General features: G+C 47.1%; 1 pseudogene; it reads right to left on the minus strand.

Annotated features, from left to right (window-relative positions):
- Nucleotides 1-3210: 3210 nt before the first annotated feature.
- LOC126952514 (transcription factor BTF3-like) lies at nt 3211-7098 on the minus strand (annotated as a pseudogene).
- Between the last annotated feature and the right edge of the window lie 1691 nt (nt 7099-8789).

Consider the following 8789-nt stretch of genomic DNA (forward strand, 5'->3'; position numbering starts at 1 on the left):
AGAGTATTCTTTTTAAGAGCAGAGTTCGAGTTGATAGTGCAGAGTTCTCTCTCATCCTGTCAGTTAAACCCATTTTTTGTTTTTGCCTCGTGTCATTTTATTTTCTTTATTCACTTTTAATTTCAACTCTTTTTACAGATTAAAGAGTACATGTGTAGGTTTGTTACATGGGTCAATTGTGGGAGGCTGCAGCTTGGGGTCCCAACGATCCCATCACCCAGACAGTAAGCTTGGTACCCAGTGGGTGGTGCTTCAGCCCACGTGCCCCACCTTCCTCCCCTGTCTAGTGATCTCCAGTGTCTGTGGTTCCCATCTTTACATTCATGTATATTTAATGTTTAGCCCCCACTTATAAACGAGAACCTGCAGTATGCAGTTGCCTGTTCTTCTGTTAGGTCACCTAGGATAATGGCCTCCAGCTCCATCTGTGTTGCTGAAAAGGACATGATTTTGTTATCTTTCGTGGCTGCATAGATTTCCATGGTGCACTCAGTCCACTGCTGCTGGGCACTTAGATTGATTCTGTGTCCTTGCTCATGAGAATAGCACTGCAATGAACATATGAGTCTATTTGATTGAATAAATTATTTTCCTTTAGATATATCCCCAGCAGTAGGATTGCTGGGTTGAATGGTAATTCTATTTTATCTTCTTTGAGAAATCTCCAAACTGCTTTCCGTAGTGGCTGGACTAGTTTGCTTTCACAGCAACAGTGTCTAAGTGTTCGCTTTTCTCCTCAGCTTCACCAACATCTGTGGTTTTTCGACTTTTTAAGAATTGCCGTTTGACTGGTATAAGATGGTACCTCACTATGGTTTTGATCTGCATTTCTCTGATGATGATTCATATTGAGCATTTTTTCATGTTTGTTGGCCACTTGCAGGTCTTCTTTTGAAAAGCATCTGTTCATGTTCTTTGCTTACTTTTTAAGTGGGTTTTTTGTTCTTGCTTGTTGAGTTGTTTAAGCTCCTTATAGATTCTGCATATTAGATATTTGTCAGTTGCATAGTGTGCAGATATTTCTCCTGTTCTACAGGCTGTTTACTGTGTTGCTGGTTTCTTTTGCTGTGCAGAAGTTCTTTAGTTTAAGGAGATCCCATTTGTCAATTTTTGGTTTTGGTTGCAATTGCTTTTGGTGTCTTCATCATGAAATCTCTGCCAGGTCCTATGTCCAGAGTGGTATTTCCTAGGTCATCTTCCAGGATTTTTATAGTTTTAAGACTTACATTTAAATCTTTAATCCATGTTGAGATATTTTACATATATGGTGAAAGATGGGGTTCAGTTTCATTCCTCTGCACACGGTTAGCCAGTTATCCTAGCACCATTGGTTGAATAGGGAGTCTTTCCCCATTGCTTATTTTTGTTGATTTTGTTGAAGATTACATGGCTGGAGGTGTGAAGGTTTCTTTCTGAGTTCTTGATTCTGTTCCACTGACCTAAGTGTCTATTTTTGTACCAGTACCATTCTGTTTTGATCACCATAGCCTTATATTATAGTTTGAAGTTAGGCAATGTGATGTCTCTGGCTTTGTTCTTTTTGCTTATGATTGTTTTGGCTATTTGGGCTCTTTTTAAATTCCAAATCGCTTTTAGATTACATTCTTCTAATTCTGTGAAAAATGACATTGATATTGATAAGGATAATGTTTCATCTATAAATTGCTTTTGGAAGTATGGCCATTTTAACTATATTGATTCTTCCAACCCATTAGCATGAAATATTTTTCCATGTATTTGTATTGTCTCTGATTTTTTCAGTCATGTTTTGTAGATTCTCTGTTTCCATACAAAATCTAGCAGAATCACTCATTTATTACTCCCTATCATGGAGGAAAAATGAAATAACATTAATTCTCTACTGGATAATACAACAAAATTCCAAACTCAGTAGGTTTTTGGGACATAGAACTCTTTATTTAAATATCAGTACAGGGTAATAAATTACTTTAGGAAACAATCATTAACATAATTTTTATTAGATATTTAAATAATTATCTTTCAGGACATGAAAGGAATCCCTGGAGGCCTGAAGTCTAACATGATTGTTTTATTGACAATATCATTTGGAAGAACAGTGTCACCATTCAAAGAAGTAACTGATTTTCCAAACAAAAGCAGAAGAAAGAAAATGTTGACATATCTTGTTTAGTCAGCCAGAACTTTAAGTGCAAAAATTCCATCAGGTAGCACCAAGAGAAAATAGCATAAGATGTTAGGAATAACCAGTGGTAAAATTGTTGACAAAAGGGATCAAGGCAGTGAAAAAGCTATTGGGTCCATGGTGTCATCATGATCTGTTGGAGGCCTCTGGACATACACAGTAGGTGGTGGGCAGGTGGCCAGCCAGAAGGGCGAGTTTGATCGAGACCGTGCTCACAGGGGCTTTTTGGTGTCATCTTCAGCCTTCAGAAAGGATACAAATGTTGGTTTAAATGGTGAAGGAGAACCCAGATCACTTTTCCACGTCTGAAAACCCAGTGACACCTGCAGTCTTGAGGCTGGTGATAAATCCACAAGGAGAGGAGCAAAAGCAAGTGCAGTGAGGAAGAGGAGTCAGGAGTGAGAAGGGAGAGGAGGATAGGAGAGCACAGGCACCCCAAGGAGGAGCCCTCTATGAGGGGGTCCTGTTCACATTCACTCAAACACACACACACACACACACACACACACACACACACACAGGGCTGATTATATCTGAACTCAGGACAGCAACCTTTGTTTTTTTCCCACTTACTTGTTCGCTTCAGCATGTTTTCCCAGTGTATCAAGAATTCCTCAAGCCAAGTTTCAGTCTCCCAGTGAAATCTTCTGGAAGAACCTGGTCACATCCCCGTTCTTCTCCCACTTCTCTTTCATCTTCTTGGCTCCAGGATGAAGCACTGTCCACTTTCTGTTGTTTGGGTCAAAGAGGAGGAACCTCTGTCCATTGAAGAGGAACTGCCAAGATCCTCTGCCGTGTCCATGGGCTTCGTGCTCACAAGACATCCTGGCCTGCAGAATGAGGGGCTCTGCCCCATTGGAAAGAGATCAGCTCTGATCTTGAGAAATTCTGAGTCCCACCCTGCTTCCTTTCCTGTCTGCTGCCCTTGCTCTTTGACCTCTTGAGTGATATAAACCTGATTTGTTTGTTTATTTTTAATCAATTAATTTATTTTTTAACTAGGCAAAGAACATTATTAACCTTTGTTTCAAACTTTATTCCCAGGCTTCTTCGGCTTAATTAGCTGCAAAGAATAAACTGTGTATATGCAAAAACTGAAAGGAGCTCAGTGTCCAAGGGGCTTGGGCTTAAAAGTATTGGTGACCTAGATTTTATCATATCCATAAACAAACATTTCTTAAAAAGCAGTCATAATAGAAAATAGCAGTTCCTAGTAACTTCTTCAAGTTTTATCTTCAGAAGTTGGCTCAATTCATTTTGCCTCATGCTTGGAAGCCTCATCAAAATTCTCTACAAGATCAGTAACTTCATCATCATCATCCTCTCCAGTTGCAAGTGGTGCTGGTCTATCCACAGACTGTTTGGGCAGAGAGCTTCAGCCAGTCTCCTTAAACTAGTCAGACGGTCTGCACCAAGCTGGATGAAGATGCTGGGTAGCATTGCTGTCAGCTGCTTTGTCTTAGCATGGCCTGTAATGGTGAAAGGTTTCCCTGCCAGAGATGTCTGAACTTCAGGGTTGTTAAAGTGGATCACTCTTCCTTGGTTTGTAAACACATTCACCTCTTCAATACCAGAGATATTGTTTACCCCTAACTTCTTTAAGGAGAACTGAAAGTTTTTATTTTCTGTTGTGGCTGTTCTATGAACCACCTTCTTCTTTCTGCGAGCAGGTCCTTTCCCACCAATGTACACTTGTGCCTGCAGTTTGGCAGGTTTTTCCTGGTTCATGATTGTTTCTTTCACCTTGTCGGAGCGGGTAAGGGGCCGTGCAGGGGACTAGGGTTGGTGTTCAGGTGGTCTCAGGTGGACCAGCTGAGATTAGGCACACACATGCAAGGACGCCAACCTGATTTATTTTTTGCATGAACCCATTAAAGCCTTCTAAGCTACTATAGTGTCTGCTCCCTCCTGTCCTGGGCCATTTTAAACTTACCACTGGGTATTCAATTCTCCACTTGAATGTCAGCCAATTGCTCTTTGAGGAAATCTACCACGTCTCTTAGGGTTTCAGTTTGTTCTTCCCAGGCTTTTGTGACATTGACCTTCCTCCCCAGAGAAGCAAAGGCTTTGGCCTTGTGGTTAAAACAGTCATAGTGAAGAAAAGGCCTTTCATCCACCTGGTCTTGAACTTCACACCACTGTGGTTCAGGTCTGAACTTAGGAGTGATGATGAAGTCATAGCAAAGATAGTGTGTGTGTGCGGAAGATAAACACAGGAGAGGGCTGGTGTGGGGGGAAGTGGAACCTGAGACCCCTCCTCTTCCTTATGGTGACTGCAAGTAAATATCTCTGAGGGGCTGGGCTGGCAGAGCAAGATGTGCCCCAGCCAGGACTGTCATGTCAACTAGTTAAAGACTAGAATGTCTCCCTTTCTTGAGTACAAGGCAAGGAAGGTCCCTGTAGCCATGAAACCATGCATCCTCCCAAGACATATCCCACCTGGGTTCTGCCCACATGGGTCAGCACATGACCTTGTCATGGAGGTGCCAGGCCTGCTGTGGCAGGAAAAGGCCTGGATGAGGAGGATCTTTGGCAGCAGCCCCTGTGGACTGCGGGAGGTGGGAGAGGGTGTGGGAGCTGCCCTAGGATGCTCCAGCTCAGTGAGTGGGATAAGGACAGAATCCAATTGGAATCAAAAAGAGATTATTGTCATAGTCCCAGGATTTAAACGTTAGCAAAGCCCCTGGTGATGATGCCCATCTGCTATGAGATGCATTCCTGAAACCTTGGAAAAGGGATGGTTCACAGGGCGAGAAGTAGAAAATCTAGAACTTCTAAGGCACGGTGTAGAGGAAGGGATCACAGGCTCAGAGAAGTGCCCATGCTAGAGGGGTCTGAGTGTGAAAATCCAGAACAATGTCCATCCTCTGTGCTCCTGGGAAGCCTGGAGGACTCCTGTTTATCCAGCATATAAAGCAGGCCCTGAGAGAAGGCAGCAGACTCTCAAGAAACGCAGGGATGCCTGTCGCTGAAAGCCAGGGTAGGAAATGCTGTTCCCTAAGTGGCTCCCAGGAGTAATGATCTGAAACAACCGATCCCAGGTGGAGGCTGTCACCTGTCAGGAGGAGGGAAAGTGCAATGACAAAAATGATTAGAGAAGTCACAATGCCAGCTGGAGTCCTGAGCCACAGAGAGCTACGCTCATGGCTCATAGAACAAGGGGGACCAAGAGGCAAAACAGATGGAGACTCACCCGGATCCTGCTGGACTTTAACCACAATAAATAAAGACAAAACAGAGAGATGGATGATTTGGAAGAGGAAAGTGGACATTTCATAAAAAACTGTATTACTTTGCCGAGTTTCCAGCACTAAGCCACTTCTCAGACAGACCCAGGATCCATTACTAGAAGCAGAGTCCACATTCCAATGAGGAAAGACCCTTCAACCTCACAACAAGTGCAAAGTCCGACTTCTCCACATACACGCATGGCCTGCAGAGCTTGCTGTGAGGGGCTGTATTGTGAATATAAGGGGCTTGCTGGCAACATAGTCCCTGTTGTCACTGATCAACTCTCCCCCTGTATCTTGATAGTAGCCACAGACAATCCATGCGTGATGAGTGTGGCTGGACCTGTCACTAGGGCCCTAGGACTCAGTACACGTTAGATCCTAGAAGTATCTGTGGTTGAAAAAAGTTTTGTGTAGAGTCCATAGCAATTTCTAACTGGAGAATCAACAAGGTCCCCTAATGCCCAGAAGCAAGCCCATGCTACTGGCACCAGGAAATAAATCACACCCTTCAAAAGTGGTTCCTGTATCATCCTAGGCCCTGGCAGAGATGAGGCCTCCAGCCATGGGAGGGCAGTGACCACACAGCCTCAGAGCTGCCCACCATGGGATGGGCTCCTCACCCTATATGTCACTAGGAAGATAGGCCCAGCAATGAGAAGATGCAGGTGGTTCTCCTGGGATGGGCAGGAGCAGGGCCACAGGGAACCAAGAAGCTGCACAAGAAGTTGGCCCCAATTCCCAGGACACCACATGACTGCACCCTCTCACCCTCAGTTCACACCTGAGGCTTCAGGGAGGGTCCCTGATGGCTCAGGTGAACTATAGATGCCACTCAGCAGCAAAGGAGGGGAGAGTAGACCCCAAACCATGGAACCCTGGCTCCCATCACATCCACACCACCCAGAAGTCACAGACAGAGCAGGAACTGGCTCTGACTTTAGGAGTTGCACCTGAGACCCCGTCTGGAGATGCCACCCTAGGGGATGGTCCATCAACTGTTGTGTCACTGTGTGTATCCTCATCTGGGGTCAGTAACCTAGGCCAGTGTCCAACTCTGTTCCCTCTTTTATTTTCAGGTTGTCCTGGCCTGCTGTTGCTCTACAAAGGGACAGGACTTGACACACAGACAGATAATCCATGCCTTGAAAAGACCAAAGTGCCTCCTGCCTTCCTTTCTAGAAAGTGTTTGCCACCTCCAGCCTGCCATTCTATATGATGCTGGCTCCTGAATAGGAAGAATAGGAGGTCTTGGTCCAAGGGTAGAAGTGGGTGCCTCTACTCACCTGCATTCCCAGGGTCATCCTAGGGAGAATGGTACTTCCCATCCCCCCTGCACAGGTTCTGGGGTGTGTGGGTGTGTACTTAGCAAGGAGGAGAAGGTGTCGGTTGTTGTGGGAGGTGGTGAGAGCCTCCTCATGGATGGGGAGGTGAGGGAGGCCTGTGGGGTGAGAGGGCTGGACTGAGATTGAAGGTAAAATGATGTGACCTGTTTGGTGGCAGTGGGTAGTGATGAAAGGTGACAATGTGCTAGCAGCCCTCACTCTCAGCGCCTCCTCGGTCTCGGCCTCCACTCTGGCGGTGCTTGAGGAGCCCTTCAGCCCGCCACGGCACCGTGGGAGCCCCTCTCTGGGCTAGCTGAGGCCGGAGCTGCCTCCCTCTGCTTGCAGGGAGGTGTGGAGGGAGAGGCCGGGGCAGAGACTGGAGCTGCGAGCGGCGCTGGCAGGCCAGTGCGAGTTCTGGCAGGTGCAGTCACCGGCTCAGTGGGCCCTGCACCGGGAGCGGCTGGCAGGCGCCACAGGCCCAGGGTAGTGAGGGGCTTGGCACCCAGGCCAGCAGCTGTGGAGGTTGCACCGGGTCCCCCAGCAGTGCTGGCCCGCCAGCGCTGCACTCAAATTCTTGCCAGGCCTTGGGACCTGCAGCCCTTCATGTCTGAGCTCCCCCACTGCAGTGGGCTCCCGGAGGCCCCAGCCTCCCTGATGGGCGCCACCCCCTATTCAGTTGCCACCGATCCCATCCACAGCCCAAGGGCTGAGGAATGCAGGCGCCACTGGGGACTGGTGGGCAGCTCCGCCTGCAGCCCGGGTGAAGGATCCACTAGGTGAAGCCAGCTGGGCTCCTGAGCTGGATGGGGACTTGGAGAACTTTTATACCTAGCCAGAGGATTGTATGTGCACCAATCAGCACTCTGTATCTAGCTAATCTGGTGGAGACTTGGAGAACTTTTATGTCTAGCTAGAGGATCCTAAATACACCAATCAGCACTCTGTGTCTAGCTCAGGGTTTGTAAATACACCAATCAGTACTCTGTGTCTAGCTTAAGGTTTGTAAATACACCAGTTGGTACTCTGTACCTAGCTAACTCTATGTCTAGCTAACCTAGTGGGGACTTGCAGAACTTTTCCCTCTAGCACTCTGTGTCTAGCTCAAGGATTGTAAAGGTACCAATCAACACTCTGTCAAAACGCACCAATCAGCTCTCTGTAAAATAGACCAATCAGCTCTCTGTAAAATGGACCAATCAGCAGGATGTGGGAGGGGTCAGATAAGGGAATAAAAGCAGGCTGCCCTGGCCAGCCAGGGGTAACCCTCTTGGGTCCCCTTCCACACTGTGGAAGCTTTGTTCTTTCCTTCTTTTCAGTAAATCTTGCTGCTACTCACTCTTTGGGTCCATGCTGCCTTTATGAGCTGTAACACTTACTGCAAAGGTCTGCAGCTTCACTCCTGAAGCCACCAAGATCACGAACCCACTGGGAAGAACGAACAACTCCAGATGTGCTGCCTTTAAGAGCTGTAACACCCCCCAGGAAAGTCTGCAGCTTCACTCCTGACAGCGAGACCACAAACCCACCAGAAGGAAGAAACTCTAGACACATCTGAACGTCTGAAGGAACAAACCCTGGACACACCATCTTTAAGAACTGTAACACTCACCGCAAGGGTCCGCGGCTTCATTCTTGAAGTCAGTGAGACCAAGAACCCACCAATTCTGGACACAGTGAGGGGATTGGGAGGGAAGTGTCTGCTGAGCCCCTGGTTGCAGGCAAGTGCAGCAAAGTGTAGGGTGAAGTTTAAGGGCAGGGAGCCCTGGGGGTGCTGGAGGGTTTGTGTGGTGGAAAGTCAGTGAGAAGAGAGCATCTGTGTTTGTCTGGGATGTGTGTGCTCCTGTTTCTGTGAGATCCCCTCCCTCACCCCTGGTCACGCCTGTGTCCCGGTAGTTCAGGCTCCTTCTGCCCTAGGGCACAGTGGAGGTGCCAGCCTCACCTGAGTCCGGCCGTGCCCTCTGGCCCCTTCCAAAACTCTTGTCCCTCCCATCCTCCTGTTATTATAGGAGATAAGAAAGAAATCATTTAGGTAGACAGGGTAAAGAGAGTCCCCAGCAAAAACCTTTCCTT

The sequence above is a fragment of the Macaca thibetana genome, chromosome 4 (assembly GCF_024542745.1).
Source record: "Macaca thibetana thibetana isolate TM-01 chromosome 4, ASM2454274v1, whole genome shotgun sequence".
Classification (NCBI taxonomy): domain Eukaryota; kingdom Metazoa; phylum Chordata; class Mammalia; order Primates; family Cercopithecidae; genus Macaca; species Macaca thibetana.